The sequence below is a fragment of the Podarcis vaucheri genome (assembly GCF_965113315.1).
Source record: "Podarcis vaucheri genome assembly, chromosome: 7".
NCBI classification, from domain to species: Eukaryota; Metazoa; Chordata; class Lepidosauria; order Squamata; family Lacertidae; genus Podarcis; species Podarcis vaucheri.
In genome coordinates, this window is record NC_138765.1 from 92,806,836 (window position 1) to 92,829,789 (window position 22,954).

At 45.7% G+C, this 22,954-nt stretch overlaps 1 protein-coding gene across 1 annotated transcript in view; it reads left to right on the forward strand.

The window, feature by feature from the left end:
- The first annotated feature begins 2,603 nt into the window (after positions 1-2,603).
- Positions 2,604-22,954, forward strand: part of LOC309536330 (aldo-keto reductase 1B-like) — a 79,386-nt gene continuing 59,035 nt past the window's right edge. The window contains exon 1 of the mRNA XM_082230468.1: positions 2,604-2,614. The gene's annotated coding sequence lies outside the window, so the exon portion shown is untranslated. The remainder of the gene's footprint in view (positions 2,615-22,954) is intronic.

Genomic DNA, 22,954 nt, shown 5'->3' on the forward strand with positions numbered 1-22,954 from the left:
TTTTGCGGCAAGGTTCTTCAGCAAAGTACCATAATTTGCACAAAAATGTGCTTACTAGGGTAAAATGTTCATAGGGTAAAGGGGAAATGACATAGAAAAAGGTTGTTATAGTGGGGAAAAACATTTGCAAAAAAAGGTATTTGATACAAAATTGCATACAAAAATTGTGTGTTGCAAGTACAGTGTTAAAAATTCACAGTAAAATGCTGTTGATTTTTCAGGAGGACTTTTTGAATAAGTAAATAAATCGCCAGCTGGTGTGGAAACTTGGAGAAATTAGCTTATGGTTGGGAAAATTAGAAACTGAGAGAAACTGAAATTGACAGAGCAGCAAAATAAACCAGTAAGCAAACTCTGAGCTCCCCCTATGAGCTCCTCAGGCGGGAGCCTGGCCTGAGGTGTTGGCTTCGCCTCCTTTCCTCCCTTGGCCCTCCTCTGCAAACGGATTTCGAAACCTCAAGTTGACTCCCTGGCAAAGGAGGAGGAGGATCTGTGCTATGATATGAGATGATAAACAATTCTGGGATGGAAGAATCCAGTCAATACAAATTTGGTCCCTGTTCATTTGGTATTGGACTCAGTATAGCACAGATGGTTTGACAGCTTGATATATTACTTATGAAATGGGCAATTGTGTGTACAATATCACATGCAAATATAACATCTAGGAGATTATTTAGAAAGAAAGGACTCACCAGCTGGCTTTTCATGGGATCCCAGCCTTCTGAAGAGCAGCAGGAGCCCCCCCCCTCCTGGTGGCAAATATAATGATTGCCTGTTTGCTCCCGTAATACCTGCCACCTGAAGTGGATTGCTTCACCCCCCTGCCAATTATAGACCCATTAGTTTGTTAGATGTAGCCTCCAAACTATATGCCAGGCTCCTTCTTGGGAAACTAGAAGAATGGGCAGATACAAATAAGGTGATATCTGAAGTCCAGGCAGGTTTCCAAAGAGGGAAATCCACATTGGACCAGTGCTTTGTGCTGAACTTTCTGCTATGTAAATACATCCATAATTTGAAGCAAAAATTATATGTTGCTTTTATCGATCTAAAGTCAGCTTTTGATACGGTCCCAAGACACGCATTGTGGCAAAAATTGGAAAAGACAAATATAGACCTCCGTCTATTATTTCTCATCAAAACATTATATACTGACACATCAATACAAGTAAAGGTGGATCTGGCTGGCCATCTCACCACTAGAATTAAGACCACTACTGGAGTCAAACAGGGATGCATTTTGGCACCTTTCCTGTTCAATTTTTATATTAATGACATGGTTAAAGAACTGGAGGGCCTACAGTTTGCCCCTGTCACAATTCTCGACCAAAAACTCTCAGTTTTAATGTATGCTGATGACCTAGTACTTGTATCTAGAACCCAGGTGGGCCTGAGACGGCTGCTTGCAAAATTAAGTTCATATTGCATGAGGAATGCTTTATCTATAAACTATGATAAGACGCAGGTCATTGTATTTTGGAAGCGTTCTAAAAGCATGTTTGGCACCTGGATGGACACATCATAAACCAAGTAAATACGTTTAAATATCTGGGATTGATTTATTCAGAAACGGCATCTTGGAATACACAGCTATCCAATATTAAATTGCAAGCCTTTAAATCAGCAAAAGCCATTCTGAAATTCGCTGCATGTAAAGGTGGAAATCTGGTCAACCCAGCTCTATCTGTGTATAAAGCAAAAACAATGGCCCAGATTTTATATGGTGCAGAGGTTTGGGGTACCTCAAAGGTCTCCGGTCTGGAACCCCCACAGAATTATTTTTTAAGAGTTCTTTTAGGTTTACCCAAAGACGTGCAATCTGCCATGGTCAGGTTGGAAACTTGCATGTTGAGCATAGAGAGCCAAATAGATAAAAGAATTCTCTGTTACTGGTTTAGAGTTCGACAGATGGACAACACAAGGCTACCAAAAAAATGCCTGATTGAGCTCTCAAATGGATTACCCCTTAAAAACTGGGTACATCATGCTGCCCAACTGATGGGCAAATATGATCTCTCAGTGACTGAGATTAAAGAACTCCCCTTATATTCACAGAAAAATATTTTTAAACGAACCATAAGGGCAGTGGCAACTAAAAACAATCTAAACTTTATGTGCACATCTACATGCGCCCCATTGTATTTTAAACTTAGAGAGGTCAATGAACACATATCTTATTTTAATGAATTGACTTTTGCACAGCTTCGAAAAGCTTTTACAGAGCTACGACTAAACACAATAAGCTCTGCTTATAGAGATGGGAGACATAGAGGCATACCAAAAAACGAACGTGTTTGCATTAGGGGATGTTCTGAAGTAGAGGACCTTATGCATTATATCTTGCACTGTCCATTATATAATGATGCAAGAAAAAGATTTTTGCTACCTATAATGACAGGGTCCCCTGGCCAGAACCCCCTTGATATGATGTTATATCTCCTTGCAGACACAGATAAGTATGTGACCTGGCGGGTAGCACTTTTTGCAACTGCTGCTAGGAAAATTAGAACAAATTATATAGCCAAGGTAGCCATTAACTGTAAAGGAAATGAATTTATTTGATCCTATCTATCTACCTCAGGCTATGCTCTATCTTTGTCACCAAACTCTGAGTATAAATTGCACACTGTATTGATATTGTTTTTAACATTAGTGACCATGTGGTGATTTTAGCTTATGAATTTTATTGTTTAATGTTTTTATTTGTACATTGGGGTACTTTTATAGCTTTGTTTAGAGTACGTAATGTTTTAATAATATAAATGTTTTAAGTCTTTTTTTACCAATTCAGTATATTATCTTTTAATTGTCAAATAATTCTGTGTACATTGCGGCAGCCTTTGGCTATGTGCAATAAAACTGACTGAGACTGAGACTGCTTCACCCTGCCTGATAAAAGGGACAGCAGAGGATGTGCTCTGCTGTGTGATGCTGCTGGGTTGCAGGTTGACAGAATCTGGGGGCTCCTGAAGTCAGCTTGAGAATATTTTGTATTGTTTTCTGCGCTCATGCTTGCATTTTAACAACTTGGGACCAGGTTACCTACAAGATCGCCTTACCCCATATGTGCCCCCTTGACTGCTTCAAAAAGAACCCCATCTTTTAGTCTGGCAGCACCTGCACTTCGGAACTCCCTGCCTATTGACATCAGCTGTACTCTTTCTGGCACCTGCTAAAAGCTTTCCTGTTTAAACAACCCTTCCCAAATGTTTTGAAAGTTGATGCGAGTGTTAATCTGTTTTGAGTCTGTTGTTATTTTAACGTTTTGAAATTCTTAAGTTATTGTTAATTTTTCTTACTGGTAATTTTATTATTCTATTATTCTTATTATTTTGTAAAGCACTTTGAGGTCCTCCCACTTTTACATTCAAGCAGTGTATACATTTTATGAAATAAATAAATAAAATAAACTGCCTTGGCTGAAGATGACAGCAAGAAATAAATATGGGAGGCAGTGTGACACAGGGGTTAGTGTGTCAGATCAGAAGCAGGGAAGATGCCTCCTCAAGGCGTGAAGCTGACTGGGTGATATTGGGTTAATAATCATCTGTATCTCGGTCTATCATACCTTACAGGGCTGTTGTGAGGCTAAATTGGGAGGGGGGAGAATCATGTCCCTGGGGATATAACTGTAATTATGAAATAAATAAGGGGGTGACAAGACTGGCTCTTAGCTGCACTTATGGTGGGAATGTGTGTGTGTAAAAGGCTTTTTGGAAGGCTGTTTTCACCAGAGTTTCGTAAGTGACTAATCAGCAGCTGGCCTCAGACCTGGCTCTGGGTATATCAGGCAAAATTGCATACACAAATGGGTATATTAGGAGATATTTACACTAAGATGTTACTGAATTTTCATGAGGGTTTTAAATATATGTATATCACAAACTGATGCAGAAGTGAAAACGAATGAACTTACAACTGGAAAAAAGGCAAACTGACAGATTTGTCCATCCCTAGATACTATAAATTAAAAGACGCCTGCTTCTTGGGAGAAAAGCAATGACAAACCTAGACAGCATCTTAAAAAGCAGAAACATCACCTTGCTGACAAAGGTCCGTATAGTTAAAGCTATGGTTTTCCCAGTAGTGATGTATGGAAGTGAGAGCTGGACCATAAAGAAGGCTGATCGCCGAAGAATGGATGCTTTTGAATTATGGTGCTGGAGGAGACTTTTGAGAGTCCCATGGACTGCAAGAAGATCCAACCTATCCATTCTGAAGGAAATCAGCCCTGAGTGCTCCCTGGAAGGACAGATCCTGAAGCTGAGGCTCTAATACTTTGGCCACCTCATGAGAAGAGAAGACTTCCTGGAAAAGACCCTGATGCTGGGAAAGATGGAGGGCACAAGGAGAAGGGGACAACAGAGGACGAGATGGCTGGACAGTGTTCTTGAAGCTACTAAGATGAGTTTGACCAAACTGTGGGAGGCCGTGGAAGACAGGAGTGCCTGGCGTGCTCTGGTCCAGGGGGTCATGAAGAGTCGGACATGACTAAACAACAACAACAACAACAACAACAACAACAACAGATACTGTATATAAATACTGGGGCCCCCCGAAATGAATTTGGCCCACGGGCGCACAGCAGAGCAGAGCTGTCCCTAGTGCAAGTCCTGCTGTCTGAGCTCCCTGCACAGCACCGTGGCCACATGAGAGCTGGGAAATAAAGGATGTGAGTCTCCTGGTCTCCTGTTCCTCTGAAATGTATCAGCCGAGTTCAAAGAAATGACTAATCAATAGAGTCAAGGGGCAGAAATGTCACGTTTCAAGGGAATTCCAGATGGGCGAGTCAACAGTTTTGTGGTCTCTGGGCTGTCGGAACTGAGATGGGTTCAGTGTGATTTGTGGGATGGAGCATCTGCAGAAGGATGACCATGGGATTCTGCCTCCTGGGGCAGCTGCCTCCGTCTGCCATGAGCAGCCCTCTCCTCCATGAATTTATCTAATCCTCTTTTAGAGTTATCCAGGTGGGGACCATCACTGCCTCCTGTGGGAGGGAGTGCCATAGTTTTAACTATGCTCTGCATGAAGAAAGACTTTCTTTTATCTGTCCTGAAAGCTCTTTTGCCCCATGCACAGATTGGAACGCTGGGGAGGGTTTTTTAGAAAAGTGGCTTGCTTTCACGTGTATCAGATTTAGGGAAAGAGGCAGAAATTTTGAATTTGCTGAAAGGAAAGCAAAACCGAAAAGCAACAAGCAATATTATGTTTCTGATGAGGGTTGTTTGTTTGTTTGGCCGTCTGTTTTCTTGGGCTGGATGTTCAGGCTGTGCTTTGGTTCTGGAAGGCACCCAATATTATGCAAACAGCAAGAACATTTGAATTTGAGGCTGGCTGTTAAAAGTATGCCACACCTCCTCTCTATCTTTGGATTTCATTTTGTGTTTCAGAAAAAGTGAAGAAAGGCTGTCACTCCAAAATTGGGGGGGGGGCAGGATGAAACCACAATGCTGCCTCCAAAGTCCTTATTGGGGGAGGCAGCTCTCCCAGCCTTCCGGTGCTTTTCCTGCATTCATCTCTTGTTGTTCTTTAGTCTTTTAGTCGTGTGACCCCCTCTTCGTGACCCCCTGGACCAGAGCACTCCTGTCTTCCACTGCCTCCCGCAGTTTGGTCAAACTCATGCTGGTAGCTTTGAGAACACTGTCCAAGCATCTTGTCCTCTGTCGCCCCCTTCTCCTTGTGCCCTCCATCTTTCCCAACATCAGGGTCTTTTCCAGGGAGTCTTCTCTTCTCATGAGGTGGCCAAAGTCTTGGAGCCTCAGCTTCAGGATCTGTCCTTCCAGTGAGCACTCAGGGCTGATTTCCTTCAGAATGGATAGGTTGGATCTTCTTGCAGTCCATGGGACTCTCAAGAGTCTCCTCCAGCACCATAATTCAAAAGCATCCATTCTTCGGCGATCAGCCTTCTTTATGGTCCAGCTCTCACTTCCATACATCACTACTGGGAAAACCACAGCATTCATCTCTACTCTTCCTGAATACAGACCAACAGAGATGCCTTTGCCTCCATTAGATGGTAAAAGAAGGGGACATGGCTGCAGGCAGGGCAACGCCACCCCTTGCCAAGGACAGCATTGCCCAAGGAGTCCTTGACTGAGGGTGGGGGGGGGATGCCACCTCCAGCCATTTCTCTGCATGTCCTCTTTCTTGCCGGTTCAAACCTTCAGTGGCAGTGCTGTTGGCTTGTGCATGTGATGTGAGCATGCCCTGTGGGGTGGGCGCATGGCCGTCGCAGACTTTTGAGGAGGCCCGGCCCCCTCCTTGAACATTTTGGGGGACCCTTGGCCCCCACCCCCACCCAGATGGCACCCCTGTACCTCATGCACACCTCTTGTTGCCCCTCTCATAGCTTCAGCAAGCTTGGACCCAAAGCACCAGGCAGGCATGCCTCCCAGTCTCTGCCAGCTCCACACAGAGTTCTGCCTACGTCCTCGTTCTTCTTCCCAGAACACCTTTAGATTTCAAAAAGGGCACATTTTTCTTTGACATCACGCCACCCCACACCCCACCCCGCATCACCTAGGCAACCTCCCATATATTCTGTCCCTGTCCACTCCTTGCAGCGGGGTGGGGTGGGGGCGGAATAGCTTTTTGCATTGCCAACCGCCTTTCATTGTTTCTCAGTGGCTCTGCACTTAGCTAGCCTAGCCAGACTGGCTTGCGCAAGGTAACCCAGGAATTTCTTGTCTGGCACAGTTTTGCAGCTAGTATATTCCTTTCATATCCCAAATTTTATCTAGGTACTGCCCTTTATTAATTTATCCCAATCACTAACAAACTCTGGTACCCTAGATCTATGACAGTATTTTTTTCTGCAATGGGAGCTCTCTTGCAAGAGTTGCTTGATGGGGGACACACACACACACACACACACACACACACACTCCTGTCCTGAGAGCTGTGCCTTTGCTCTCCAGAATGCAGAGTTATTATGTAGGAAAGATGGCAGCCTACAACCACCTGTCATTGTTTCTATAAATACTTTGTACACAGAGGGAAGGCAGGCCACCCAGAGCTGCTTAGTGTGTGGCTCCCAACCAAACCAGAAATGCCAGCCTTCCAAGTGGCTGGGAAACAAATTTGCATGAGCCTGTAGGAATGTACACGTTGCCGGGTCAGTTCCAGCTAAGCAAAAGCCCATCCCTGCACACTCCTGAGTCAAATCAGGGGAGTCAGGGAGCCTCCTTCACACAGGAAGGTCTGAATTTCCTGAAAGAAAAGCAAAACCGAAAAGCAACAAGCAATATTATGTTTCTGATGAGGGTTGTTTGTTTGGCCGTCTGTTTTGTTGGGCTGGATGTTCAGGTTGTGCTTTGGTTCTGGAAGGCACCCAGTATTATGCAAACAGCATAATATTGTGCTGGGCCCTGTTTTGGGGTATTCTTTCATACAAATGAAAAGGTGCAAAGCTTTCTGGGTGGGGCTCAAGCCAGAACAAAATACAATAGGAAAATTACAGCCCACCTGCAAGTCCAGCCATGGGGGCTGGTCCAAGGGTTGCCCAAGTGTAGATGCCTGTGCGTGAATTTGTTTTATGTGTGTAGATCAGTGCACGCTGATCAATGCACAGTCTTCGCAGTAGGGCTCTGTTCCGATGGCATGAGTAGTCACAATGAACCGGTAGATTCTATCTGCTGCAGCCTTTATCCGCCTCCACAGCCGTTGTAACATATCGCTTGTTATCATCTGCCTGTTCTGCCATTGAGGACTTCTTGGATCATTCTTTGTCTAGCTCCTTCCCTTTGACCTTACCGCCTTGGGTGACCCTGCTGGGAGTACGAGATTCCTGATGGCTTCGCTCACAAGGACCTTGTCATGGTGAGTGGGCTTGCAAGTGTAATGCTAGTCTGGCAGCTGGCAGAGATGATGGTCTTCTTAACCAGCCAAGGTCAATTGTCTGCGGACAAATGTCAGCTCCCTCGGCCAGTAAAGCGAGATGAGCGCTGCAACCCCAGAGTTGTTTGCGACTGGACTTAACTGTCACGGGTCCTTTACCTTTACCTTTTTATACAAAAGTTTAAAATCTACAAGGCTCACCCTGCAGGCTTATAAAATAGCAAAACAAAGGACAAGGAAAACACTTACGATCTAGCAAGCCCTACATTGGAACTGTTTGTGGGATCTTCTGCTCACATTCCCAAGGTAAGGTAAAGTGACCCCTGAGCATTAGGTCCAGTTGTGGCCGACTCTGGGGTTGTGGCGCTCATCTCACTTTATTGGCCGAGGGAGCCGGTGTACAGCTTCCGGGTCATGTGGCCAGCATGACTAAGCCGCTTCTGGCGAACCAGAGCAGCGTACGGAAACGCTGTTTACCTTCCCGTCGTAGTGGTACCTATTTATCTACTTTGACATGCTTTCGAACTGCTGGGTTGGCAGGAGCTGGGACCGAGCAACGGGAGCTCAGCCCGTTGCAGGGATACAAACCGCTGACCTTCTTATCAGCAAGACCTAGGCTCTGTGGTTTAACCCACAGCGCCACCCGCGTCCCTTCACATTCCCAAAGTGCTCTGTAAAATCACCTAAGGAACATAAATGTAAGACTGCTGGATCAGGCAATGGCTTTTCCAGTCCAGCCTCCCGATCTTACAGTGGCCAGCCAGATGCCCTTCTTATGTTCTTACGAAGCAGGAAAAATGTTGGCCCCCTTGCAACCATAAGGTCAATTCAAAGCCCACACTGATCAGAATTCTAAATAAATTCTCAAGGGCCCTGAGAATCAGGCAGGAAAGCAGAAGCCTCTTTTGAAGACAACTTTCAAGAAAATGGAGGACAGATTTGAGCACAACATTAGAATGTACTTCTGTTGTGCAGAGCCAGGAGAAAGACACACAAGCAGTGGCGTAGTGTGGGGGGTGCAGGGGGGGCCGCACCGGGCGCAACATCTGGGGGTTAGGGGGCGCAAATCCACAGGTTAGGGGGCGCAAATCCACGGGTTAGGGGGCACAAATTACTTGCCTTGCCCCGGGTGCTGACAACCCACGCTACGCCACTGCACACGAGCATTTTGCTGTCTCTGTCTTCCGCCTGAGTCAGCACCAGAGAATGTTGTCACCCTCACCATCAGTCTCTACAAAATGGCAACGATACATTTAGTATCGCTGGCAAATGATGAGGAAAGGGCCACAGGTCAGGCTGACAAAAGATCAGGGAGCCAAATAACATTCCAAATACTGAAGGGGCAAAATATGCTCTCTCAGGAACCCCGAAGCAGCGAATCTGTCATTCAAGATGAGGTCATGGGGAACTGGTGCAGTCACCAGAGTAAATGGCAAATTATACTATAGTACCATTCTTTGGAAAAGGAAAAGAATGGTCTGTAGAACTATCAATGGGAATGTGGGTTTGTATACTCCCTGGGGGTGGCGGTGGGAGGGGAGAAGTGATTCATAGCCACCAGCGTGGTTTTGCACTAAGAGGGTCAGGCTAACCGCTGCTCTTGCAGATTATGGGTTCTTGACACAATCAGAGAGTCATTGCTCATTCGTTGCACCAGAATCCAGGTGACCTTACTCTGTTCTGTTGCAGCGATATCTCACTCACCCCTCAAACTGAAACACGTCTGGAATCCATTGTACCTGCCGCGTCCTCCTCCAGGTCAGCCAGAGGGTGGAGAATTCTCTGTTAAGAGAACCAGAGACTTTGCATCAGTTTCTCCTCAGGAGATTTAATGATCAAACAATCTTGAAGCTGTTTCCTTGTGGATGCCCCCTCATTCCCACAGCATCCAAAAAGCAGTATCTTGACACCGAGAAAATGTGGTTTTGGCCTCAAGGTGATGTGTACCTTTTGCAATGGTGATATCTGAGAGGATGTGGTTGGCGCAACTGTTATTTTCTCTCTCCCCAATGCTGTCCTACAAACCCTAATGGCAAGCTCAATTTGCCAAGTGCCAAAACAGTATCAGCCACAAACAAGGGGGAGTTTGGAGGGAACCCAAACATTTGCCGATGTACAAACATCTTTGCAGGAAACCACCTCAAAGGTGAGGAGCCCAAAAATCGAAAACCAGAGTAGTGGTTGGGATGGAGTGCCCTGAAAGAGGATACTGTACTACTGGTTCTGAGTAATTCCAAAGTTTTCCCAACCCGAAACGGTACTATGCTATTGCCACTGTGCCAATCTTTCTGAAAGCTGGTGGGCTTCATCCCTTGAAAAGGAGTAACCTTGAATGTAGTACACATCCCAAAAATTAAAAAATCTGAGACTTAAAAAAAAACCCCTTTAAATGTTCCCTGCTTGAAAACCCCTTGGCAGATCTGCCTGGCGGACTTAATCAGATGTGGAGGGGCTCATTTCACCCACTTGCACGAAAAGGAAAATAATTACTGTTGTCTTTAGATTCCCCATTACAGTCAATGGGAGCAAAACAGACCTTTGGATTTAGCTTATCAGATCTGGGCCCAAATGATGAATCAAATTGGAATGACCCAGCAGCGGATCAGGCAGCTTGTGGGCTTCCTATAGGCATCAGGTGGGGGGCTGATGGAAACACAATGCTGCCTGTGGATCTGATCCTGCAAGCACTTTACCAATGTGGTGGCACTTTTGGTAGTGAGATAACAAGGGCGTGAAAGATGTCCCAGCTGGAGAGAGAGTCACCAGGGTCAGCTTGCTTGGAAATGGCTTGTGACATCACAGCCAAGAAATCCACGGCTTCTCTCTAGCTGGCTTCCTTCCTGCTCTTGTTGACTGTACTGTGGGTTGCGTCATGGGAGAAATGCAGCAACACATTTTAGCTGATGCAACCCTCTCTTGAAGTTGTGCGGTTTCGCACACTTTCCCAAAGAACCCTGCAAAGTAGCCGGGCAGCAGAAACATGCCCTTTTTTTACCGCTGAGCACGTAATGTACAAAAGGTTTTGCTTGTTTTTTTCCAGGGGAACAAATCTGCCACTCCCACCACCAGAAAGAACCATTATTTGATACACAGCTCTGGCTGTGAATCTTGGAGGTCCCGGGCCACAGGGAGGTTAGGCTGGCCCCAATCTGGTGGAACGCTCTGTCCCAAGAGACTAGGGCCCTGCGGGACTTGATATCTTTCCGCAGGGCCTGCAAGACAGAGCTGTTCCACCAGGCCTTTGGCCAAAGCACAGTCTGACCCCCTTTCGCCTTCTGTAATCCTCATAGAACTCTAGCCCAATGGTTGCCATTAATTTGATTCTGAATTGATTTTAGAATGTATTTTAATTAATTGTCTGTGTGACTTTATGTACACTGTGCTATTTTTACTTGCTAGCTGCTCTAAGCCTGACTTTGGCCAGGGAGGGTAGGATACAAATAATAATAATAATAATAATAATAATAATAATTCTGTTTTCCAGACTAAATATCCCCATCTCCCTCAACCGTTCCTCATAAGTCTTGGCCATTGACCACCTTGGTTGCTCTCCTCTGCACACGTTCCAGCTTGTCAATATCCTTCATAAATTGTGATGCCCAGAACTAGACACAGGACTCCAGGAGGCATCTGACCAAGGCAGAATAGGGTGGGCTATGACTTCCCTCATGTGGACACTCGACTTCTGTTGATGCAGCCTAGGATAACTTTTTTTTTTACCACCATTCACTCATGTTAAGCTGTTAGTGGCACAGTTCATTTCAAAACAATCTGGCTTTTTGATCTTTCCATTCCTCCTAATATTCTTTGCAACTAATTTTTAAATCATCCAGGAGCTGACAGAGAAGAAGAAGAAGAAGAAGAATAAGAAGAATTGATATCCCGCTTTGTCACTACCCGAAGGAGTCTCAAAGTGGCTAACATTCCCTTCCTCCCCCACAACAAACACTCTGTGAGGTGAGTGGGGCTGAGAGACTTCAGAGAAGTGTGACTGGCCCAAGGTCACCCAGTAGCTGCAGGTGGAGGAGCAGGGAAGCGAACCCGGTTCCCCAGATTACGAGTCTACCGCTCTTAACCACTACACCACACTGGCTGTGTGTGCAAACAATTGATGGCTGATTCCTGGGTACCATAGACAGAGCCAGGGCCAGGACAGATGGGACATGAGAACACACGTAAGGAGAACCTGTTGGACCAGGCCAACACCCATGTAGTCCCGGATCCGGTTCGCACAGTGGCCACCCAGATGCCCCACGGGAAGCCCACGAGGGTGATCTTTGCTAAAGAACAGTACTTTCCCTCTGACAGTTTCCAGCACCTGGTACTGAGAAGTGAAGCAGAGCACAGCAGTGGTGTAGCGTGGGTTGTCAGCACCCGGGGCAAGGCAAGTAATTTGCGCTCCCTAACCCGTGGATTTGCACCCCCTAACCCCCAGATGTTGCGCCTGGTGCGGCCGGCCCCCCCTGCACCCCCCACGCTATGCCACTGGAGCACAGCCGTCATGGCCAGGGCCCCTGGATGAGAGGCCTTCTGCCCCCCAGAAGCCCCCCTCCTGTGGTGTCCCCCGAGGACAATGAAGAGAGCATCATAACATCATAGAACTAGGAGGGGGGAAGCCATGTTTTTTTTTGGGGGGGTGCAGGGCAAAAATGTTGATCACGATCTACCTCTTGGACATGCCTGATCTAGTCCAATGCCCTGCAATGCCGGCAGCACTGCGTCTGCTTCCCCCAGTAGTCTCCTCCTCCGTGCTGGGCTGAGCGCCGTCACCACTGCCCTGCAACTCCCAGGGAAGCTTTTCAGGCCAGGCCAGCGGAGGCTGGTTCTCACTGTGAGGCCAGGGAGGACAACTGCAGGTGGAGCCAGAGCAAAGGACGGCTGGAGCCAATATTAGGCGGAGGCAACTCTGCTGGTTTTGTCCCCATCTGCCTCCTCCATGCTGAGTTCTAAAAAGGCAACGGCAAGGCTGAGAAGAAAGCCAGTAGCAGGCAGTGCTGGACCCTGGATCCGTTGTCAGCAAGGAGATAAGGTGAGGTGTGGTGGAGGGCAGGGAGAGGTTGGTGGGGCAGTGCCCTATTTGCCCCAATGGAGCAGTCGCTGCTGGGACAGGTGAGGACGGAGACCACCAGCAGCAGAAGCGGCCAACTCCGGGTGAATTGGCTGCAGTTGGCACTGGTTTTGCTACGCAGCAATGCCTCAAGGCTCCATATGAAGTGCCCACGCATCCTCACAGGACAGTCTTCTCTTTGAAGATGATGTCTGCTCAAAGCAGTGGTTCCCAAAGAGGGGGGTAGCAACCCTCGGGGGGCAGTGGGATCACTCGGGGGGCAGGGTACTAAGAGTCAGAGGATGGCAGCAGGGGGCTGGAGGTGTAAATGGCTATCAGACTTTGAAAAGCTGGCCCCACTGGATCAAGTTCATCAGGTTTGTTGAATTAATTACACTAAATGGTTTAAACTGGAGTTTTAATAAACGGGCAGTGGACCCCAGAGTGGGAGGAAGAAGAAGAAGAAGAAGAGGAGGAGGAGTTTGGATTTGATATCCCGCTTTATCACTACCTGAAGGATTCTCAAAGCGGCTCACATTCTCCTTTCCCTTCCTCCCCCACAACAAACACTCTGTGAGGTGAGTGGGGCTGAGAGACTTCAGAGAAGTGTGACTGGCCCAAGGTCACCCAGCAGCTGCATGTGGAGGAGTGGGGAAGCGAACCCGGTTCACCAGATTACGAGACTACGCTCTTAACCACTACACCACACTGGCTTCAGCTGCTCTCCCTCCTTTCCTGCTGCATATGGGAATGTCAAGCTAGGCAGCAGGCCCTCTTCTGGTTGTGGTGGTTGCAGGATTGTGCCCACGGTCTGTCTTTAATAATTAGTTGCGAGCTCCAGAGGAACGAGCCCAACGTGCTGCCCTGCCCAGAAAATTAGACTGGTGATTTCAACTCATGAAATCCTACAAGGCCGTCCAGCAGCTCTGTCTGATGAATGTTGACAATAAACAAGTGGTTGCAATCAGGGACGCGGACTTATAAAAAATATTGGGGGGCGGGGGCGGGAAAGCTCATGAATAATAAATAAGCTCATGAATATGCAAATAAAGTGGCGCCGCCTCCTCGTGAGCGAATAGGGGAGAGCGTGCTGCGCCTATTAATCAGCTCCGGAGCGGAAATTGGGTGGAGCTTTTGCTCGGGAGGGAGGGCAGGAGGCATGCAGCCCGACCCTGTGCATTTTGGGCTGGGGGAGGGGCGGCGATGGCGCTCTGCTGGAGGGGTGCCAGAGATTATGGGGGGGCTGAGCCCCCCAAACAAATTTTTGAGGGGGCTCGGGCCCCCTCAAGCCCCATGGAGTCGGTGCCTATGGTTGCAATTGCTTGAATGCAGGGAACTGTATTGGACACTGAGGGTTCAGAGCAAGATCTTTGAACCAGCACTGAAAGTTTCCTGGTCCAATAAGATGCTCACCAAGCTCACTCCATGTACACCTGCCTCCTGCAACCTCCAGATTTTGGACAATGGGTCCCACAACTGGGCTGCAGTTGTGGCTGATGGAAGGGGCTGTCCAGAACACCTCGAAAGCACCAGGTTGGCAAAAATTTTTGATCAAGATTCCCTTGCGGAGTTTCATGTTCTACCAAAATGGTCCAAGGCCTGGAAACGATGCCTTATGAGGAACAGCTAAGGGAGCTGGGCATGTTTAGCCTGGAGAAGAGGAGGTTAAGGGGTGATATGATAGCCATGTTCAAATATATAAAAGGATGTCACATAGAGGAGGGAGAAAGGTTGTTTTCTGCTGCTCCAGAGAAGCGGACACGGAGCAATGGATCCAAACTACAAGAAAGAAGATTCCACCTAAACATTAGGAAGAACTTCCTGACAGTAAGAGCTGTTCGACAGTGGAATTTGCTGCCAAGGAGTGTGGTGGAGTCTCCTACTTTGGAGGTCTTTAAGCAGAGGCTTGACGACCATATGTCAGGAGTGCTCTGATGGTGTTTCCTGCTTGGCAGGGGGTTGGACTCGATGGCCCTTGTGGTCTCTTCCAACTCTAGGATTCTATGATTCTAGGAATCCCTGACTAGTGCTCTGTTTGGAGGAGGTTTCCTGACTACAACACAAGCTGCCAGCTGGCTCAGCCCCTGAAAAATGCAGGGCTGGTGTTCTTACCCGGACACGTGTAAATAGCAAACTGCAGCATCACCTGCTGGGGGGAAAGGGAAAATGTCATTTTTTCACAGACAAGTTGTTTTCTGTAGACCAGAGGAGGTGCACTGAGCAAAGGATTTGTTAGGGGGGAAGGTAAAGTTAAAAGATTTAATCTAATGCTGCCATGAAGGAGGACTAGTGTTGGGGTCTCTCTCTTGGATGCAGGGCCATTTGTGCTTTATGCCGAAATTTTCCAAGAACCTCCAAAGTACCTACTCAAGACAGTGGGAGGAAAATATGAATCCCCGTCACCCACGTGTGTGAATGGGCAGCGGCAGCGGCGTAAATAACCACAGAATTGGCTGGGTGCCTGGATTCAAAATGGAGGTCTTGGCTCACTCTCCAGCAGGAGCGAGCTCCTAACAGAAGGGTTTAAACATACAAAATCAAGAAGCAGTACAGTGCTAGGACTGCAGGTTGTTAGTCTTCATGCACTAAGTAGCACTCATGTTTGACTGCAATTTCCCTCAACGATAAACTATGTGTAACAAATCTCTTTGAAGGCCTCACTCACGATATCTCAAAAATGCCTGATGCCACATAAAACTAATACTGAAAAGGATGTTACATCTGTCTTTCAGAAACAGCAAGGAAATAAATGAGATTAAAATACTGTTTTAGGAAAGAGGAGGAGAGGACGAACAGCTGCAAAGGAGTAGAGATTTCCTGTCCTTTGAAGAGCTTGACAGAAGCTGCAAGTCTTTCTTCAACAAGCTGGAACAGAGCAGAGCATCTAGTACCAAGCAAAAACAGAAACCTTTCCCCTTCAACGTACAAAGTGCACTTAAGAAAGGCAAATTCTCCTTAGTAAACCAGAAGGGGGCACTGCACTCCAACAGAAGACACAACACCCTTTGTGGGATCCCTCACATTTGTTTTAGGACTGATATTATTAGTCATTTCATTTCTATATCACTTTATATACACCCATATTTTTCCATGTATATGACACCCCTATGTATAAGATGACCACTATTTTTTGAGCCCCAAATTAAGAAATATTTAACTGCAACATTCTGTGTATAATATTTAATTGCAACATTCTGTGTATAAGATGATCACCAATTTTAAACTTTAAAAAATTGGGATAGAATATATCCCAATTCCGTGTATAACACGGAAAAATACAGTACCTGTATACAGTATTATATATTTTTAATAAAAAATCTCAAAGCAGTTTATAACACATTAAAATATCAAATAGAACAATCCAGAATAAAACATTACTGAATGAAGCTAGATATAAAGTATGCATTCAGAGCAGCATAATTAACAGGGAACTAAAATATTATCTTAACGATTTCAAAATAAAACATTACAAAGGCTGTCAACTACAGAAGGCACATTTAATGCAATGAAGTTAACCAATTATCTCAAACATTTCAAAGGAGAACATTACTAAAGGAAGTCAATCATGTCCATCTTTTTCTCCGTCCCTCCTCTCCTTATTTTTTTGTTTTTTGGAGGCGATAAGAGATTGCTTAACATTGCTATAATAAGAATACACAAGGGTGTATTCTTGCCCCCTTTCTATTTAATTTATTTTTATCAGACTTGCCAGATCACCTTCAAAAAATAGAATCACATGCCCCTAAACTTAATCAGAAACCAGTTCCTCTCTTATTATACGCAGACGATGCAGTCCTATTATCATTAACGAGTTTGGGTCTGAAACGTCTTATATCTTCTCTGATCCTTTACTGCGAATGTAATAAACTCTCTATAAATTATGAGAAGACAAAAATTTTGGTCTTTTCGAATGGTTGGAAATTAGAGAAATGGAAAATAAGAGGGCAAGAAATCCAACAAGTAAAAATCTATAGGTATCTGGGAATCTTATTCCAGAGCAATTTAGGGTGGGCAACTCATCGCACAAACGCCATAAAACAGGCAAAGTGCACCTCATCAGCAGTTGCCCGTTTTTATTATCAGAAAGGTAATCAATTTATCCCTGCGGCCAATCAGATATTTCAAACAAAAGTGCAAGCCCAGATACTCTATGGAATCCCACTATGGGTCCAAGCATATAACAGTGATTTAAAAAAGATTCACTCCAGCTTTCTGAGACGTATTCTTGGACTCCCAGCTGTGATCAAATATGAAACAATGTGTGCAGAAATAGGCATACACACAATGGAATACTGGGCCTGGTCCACCTCAATAAAGTACTGGTTACGCTGCCATTTTCGCTGCTCTCCATCAAGCCTGCTCGCTGATTTGCTCGAAGACTCCTATAAATCAAGATGGTATCAGTACCTTGAAAAAAAGATTGAATCTTTAGGCATCGAGCTGGAGCCCCTGTACAATTCTAATGAGCAATACATTTTCCATAATATCCTAACTAGACTAAAGGATGTCGAGAGACAAAATATTATGGCAGCTGTAAACAAAATTTGCTCCCCCATATTCTATGATTTAAATATCTTAGATAGCAGAGCCAATTACGTCACTAAATTAATAATCCCAGCCCAACGTAGGGCTTTTATGCTGGCCCGGTTGAATGTTTTTCCCTCAGCATTTGTCTGGGGAAGATATCAAAACATCCCTAGAAACAAGAGATTCTGCAGATGTTCTATGAATGTCCCGGACACTGTAGAGCATATTCTCTTTCATTGCCCATTGTACAGTACGCTCCGTCAACGCGTGCTGTCCCCTCTTTTGGGTGGCCTGGAACCCCAGCAAGGTGAATGTGTGGGATTCTGCCTATCCGACGTCGACCAAAGGGTAACGGCGGGGGTAGCTGAGTTTTTGGTAGCAGCCCTCCAAGGAGCAGGTTAACAAGGAAAACCACTGACTCTATATGTATATATATATATATGTATGTAGCCTACCGCTGCTTTTTTATATATATTTCAAGTCACTTACATGTTATTTTCTCTTTTATGGTTTTATTTGTACAATGCCTAATAAAGGTTTGATTTCAAGTTTCAAGCTATAATAAGATTGCTTGCAATAGGCTAGTAATTGCTAGATTCTGGGAATTCTTACAGGGTGTGCCATTGATCACATGGTGTAAAAAAATCAATGTATGGCTGATAGAAAAACTAATCACTGAACTAGAAATAGCAAGGGGAATGAAACAAAAAAAGCCATTATTATGTGCAGTGCAAGAGAGGAGAATTAGGGATCTCCGCTATATTACTGAACATTTTGGTTGCTGCAATTGGAAATATAAGTAACTTTTTTAAAAAAATATTTTTTATTAGGAATTTAAACAAAACATATTATCTTAAAACATATCATCCTTAATTCCCCCCCATTTCCCCCCTCCCCCCATTTCCCCCCTCCCCTCCCCGCCTGACTTCCCTCAGTTCCAATCTCTGTTTTCTCTATGGATGCTATTCTCTGCATGTTACAAAATTGTATAAATCCTTAATTTATCTGACTGGTTATTATCAATAAAAAGTTTGTGAGTGTTTATCCAAAGCCTGCCAAGGAGTCCAGTTCACTTTGTTGCTTCTTTAAATACTTTGTAAAAGGTTCCCATTCAACTTTAAAGTCACAGTTATCCTTGTCCCATAATTTGTGTCAATTTTGCCAGTTCTGCACAGTCCATCAGTTTCTCTTGCCATAGTTCTTTAGCTGGGGTTTCTTTGTTCTTCCATCCTCTCGCCGCCGTTGTCGCATACATGAAGATAATTTTCAACTTCCTTGGCAGGTCTTTCCCTACAATCCCCAACAGAAATGCTTCAGGTTTCTTAGCAAATGTTAGATGGAACATTTTCTTCAATTCATTGTATATCATTTCCCAATTTTTTTTAATTACAATCCCACCACATATGGTAAAATGTCCCCTCCTTTTCCTTACACTTCCAACACATGTTTGAGCTAGTTTTAAACATTTTCCCTAGCTGCACTGGAAATATAAGTAAAGGGATGCTCCAGAGAGCAGAACCCAAAGCTATGGATTCAAGGAGATCTGGAAGATCTTTATGGTGGTAAAAGCTGTTTGACTGTGGAACCGACTCTCTTTCTGCCCGTTTTGCAGGGGGCTGAATTCAATGTCCCTTGAGGTCCTTTCCAACTCTACAATTCTGTGATTCCTCCTACGGGGGGAAATAGTTGTGGTAGTGGGAGTCTGGTATAGCAGCAGAGGTAGACTTCCCTCTCCCCCAAGCCAACCAACTGATAATGACTACTGTGCTGAAGTGGTGCCCTTTTTGCCTCACAAACCTTGCCCCTCCCGCCCCCCGTGGATCCCCTGAAAATTGCTGGTGATTCTTCTGCCTGTTGCAGCAGCTGTATGTATGCCCTAGCTGTATGCATCTGGCTGTACGATTTTAAGTGAATTCAAATTTGCTTCTTTTATTGCTCACGCTGTATCTTATTGTATTACTATTTGCATTCCATAGAATTCAAACTGTAATGCAATAAAATACGTATGGTTGGCTTTCGTCTGTCCTGGCAGACAATGGAGGGGTGCACCTTTGGGGGTGAGACTGAGCTGTTGGGAGTTTGCGGCGCTTGCTGTGGCTGCAGAGACCAATACGGGAGAGACATGTTTTGTTGCAGCCAGGGCAGGTGAAGGCTGCATCATGGTGTCTCTTTTCTCTCTTTTAAAAAATATAATATTTATTAAATTTTCCATTTTGACAATCCAATAAAAACCGCATTAAAACATTCCAAGTTATAATACAATTTTAAAAAGCCAAATATTCAATGCCAAATTATATCTCTTTTGGGTGACTTCCCATGCTCTGAAGTTTGGGGAGTGATGATCTAATATCATACTGCATTTCTTAATTAGTCCAACTAGTCCAAATAAAACATTTCCGATGTTGATCCTTCAGTTTTAGCAGCCTCTGAATTAGTTTAACAAGCGGGCAGGTTAGTCCATTGTAGTTCTGTGTGAAATATTTTTAGTTTTCTTCTTCTTTATTTTTCTGTTGTAATCCAAAATCCTCTAAGACGCCACTTTCGATTTCTGCACACAAGGGCAAATCTCAGCGCATCACATCCAAGACAAAGGGAGATCTAGCCTTCCGCCATTAGCACCGGGCAAATGTCCCAGATTCCCTTCTGTGATCTTGTTCCAGCAGCTAACTAGCTGATACATGGTGTGTTTTTGCTCTGCGCTCCTCCCAGTGGTCATTCATCCTGTGGTCACTGCTATGCATACATGACCTGTCCGTCTCCAGCCACCGTGGATGTCTGTAAGGGATTCCCACATGGCAGGGTTAGTCTTGCCAGCCTTCATGTCATGTTTGCAGATATCTTTGTAATGCAGAGGTGGTCTGCCAACTGGCCTAATGCCTAAACTCAGCTCCCCGTAGATCTTGTCCTTGGGAATACTGCCATCATGTGAACATGACCAGGCCAGCATAGATGTTGCTGAGACAGGACTGCAAACATGTTGGGAATGTGGGCTTGGGAGAGCACATCTGTGTTTGACATTGCCCTGCCATGTTGATGCCCAAAATCTTCCTGACTCAGCGCATGTGGAAGGCATTGAGGCGTTGCTTCCACAAAGAAGCTTAGGGACCCCACTGGTGGTCCACAGACTACCAGTTTGGGATTGCCTGGTACATAATTTAAATCAGTATGTATTTCCACGTGCTGTTTTTAAAAGAAATCAAAGAAGTATATAGCATCTACCTTTGCCAACCTGTGCCCTCTAGATGAAGGAGCGTCTCCACCCCCATCGTTCTGCCAGGACACTGAGGTCCAGCGCCAAGGGCCTTCTGGCGGTTCCCTCACTGCGAGAGGCCAAGTTACAGGGAACCAGGCAGAGGGCCTTCTCAGTAGTGGCACCCACCCTGTGGAACGCCCTGCCTCCAGATGTCACAAGAGAAAAACAACTATCTGACATTTAGAAGACATCTGAAGGCAGCTCTGTTTAGGGAAGCTTTTAAGTTTAATAGACTATTGTATTTTAATATTCTGTTGGAAGCCACCCAGAGTGGCTGGGGAAACCCAGCCAGATGGGCAGGGTATAAATTATTATTATTATTATTATTAACTAGAACTCCCATCAGCCCCCGTGCTGGCTAGGCCAATGGGAGTAGGTTGGCAAAGCCTGGCCCAGTGGCGTAGCGTGGGGGGTGCAGGGGGGGCCGGCCGCACCGGGCGCAACATCTGGGGGTTAGGGGCCGCAAATCCACGGGTTAGGGGGCGCAAATTACTTGCCTTGCCCCGGGTGCTGACAACCCACGCTACGCCACTGGCCTGGTCTAATAGTTTGCAAGTGATTCATCCCATGTGGCATGAACCTCTGGCCAGCCCATCAATGCTTGCTAAGACCCCACCATCTGCTCCTCCTGCTTAGTCACTCAGCGCTCCAGGAAGATGCTCCAGGTGCCTTTTCCACACAGAAACTGCACCAGGATTCCAAACATAGCCGAGTTCATCCTTTTGCCCTCTCACTGCAGTTTATTTTCCTGCCCTGCTGAACAAAGCTCTTTCAACATCCACTTTTGATGCTTTTTAGATTCATCAACCTGACAGCAGACGGGGTCATGTCTGGTTGCTGGTGTCTTGCTTCTGTATTTCTGACTCTCTCTCTCTCCCCTAAAAAGAAAACCTCTTGGTTCTAAGCTGGAATTCTTTCTCTCACTTATTAAATATAAGAAATAAGAAGTGACCCCAGCTTCCAGTGAGAGAAGGATAATAATGATGATGCCAATTTAAATTATGTATATCCTGCTTTTTAAAACAGCCAGTGATCTAAGTGGCTTACCAAAAACCTGAATACAGTGGTACCTTGGGTTACAGACACTTCAGGTTACAGACTCTGCTAACCCAGAAATAGTACCTTGGGTTAAGAACTTTGCTTTAGGATGAGAACAGAAATCGCGCGGCAGCGGGAGGCCCCATTAGCTAAGGTGGTACCACAGGTTAAGAACAGTTTCAGGTTAAGAACGAACCTCCAGAACAAATTAAGTTCTTAACCCGAGGTACACTGTAATAGAAATATACTAATATTATATATAGGTGGAGCTGTGGGTTAAACCACAGAGCCTAGGACTTTGCCAATCAGAAGGTCGGCTGTTCAAATCCCTGCGACAGGGTGAGCTCCCGTTGCTCCTGCTCCTGCCCACCTAGCAGTTCGAAAGTGCCACAACCCCAGAGTCGGCCACAACTGGACCTAACGGTCAGGGATCCCTTTACCTTTTTAATATTATATATGAAATGCAGAGCACACATACCCTGGGCTACCAGAGAACACTTCTGCTGAGCCTAATTTCATCAGGGAGGGGTGACTCTAGGGCAGGGGTCTGCAACCTTTAAGACAAAAAGAGCCACTTGGACCCGTTTCCGAAGGGGGGGGGGAACTGGGAGCCGCAAAACTCGTCATTATAAAAATAACTTTTTTGTCACTTTTTTATTATTTCTTCGTTTGACCTCTCAGAACATTAGGAAGAACTTCCTGACAGTAAGAGCTGTTCGACAGTGGAATTTGCTGCCAAGGAGTGTGGTGGAGTCTCCTACTTTGGAGGTCTTTAAGCAGAGGCTTGACAACCATATGTCAGGAGTGCTCTGATGGTGTTTCCTGCTTGGCAGGGGGTTGGACTCGATGGCCCTTGTGGTCTCTTCCAACTCTATGATTCTATGATTCTATGAATTACTCCTCCTCATAGAAATAAACGTTAAATTAACAAGTTACCTTTGTGTGTGTGTGTGTGTTATTCACTCCCCTTCAAAACAGTGACCAGCGTACATGCCCCCTTTCAATGCAGTGACCAGCGTACACGCCCCTTACAAGGTAGCGGGCGGGAAGGTGACGTCGGGACGGTGTGTGACTAACGCAAGCACCGCCCCCATGTGACGTCACAGCCAGTACAGCGCCCGCCACAGTGGGGAGTGTCGGGGCGCACAATGCGCTTCCTCCCCTTGCTAGTATCCACCCCAGAGCCGCAGCAAAGGTGTAAAAGAGCCACATGCGGCTCCGGAGCCGCGGGTTGCAGACCCCTGCTCTAG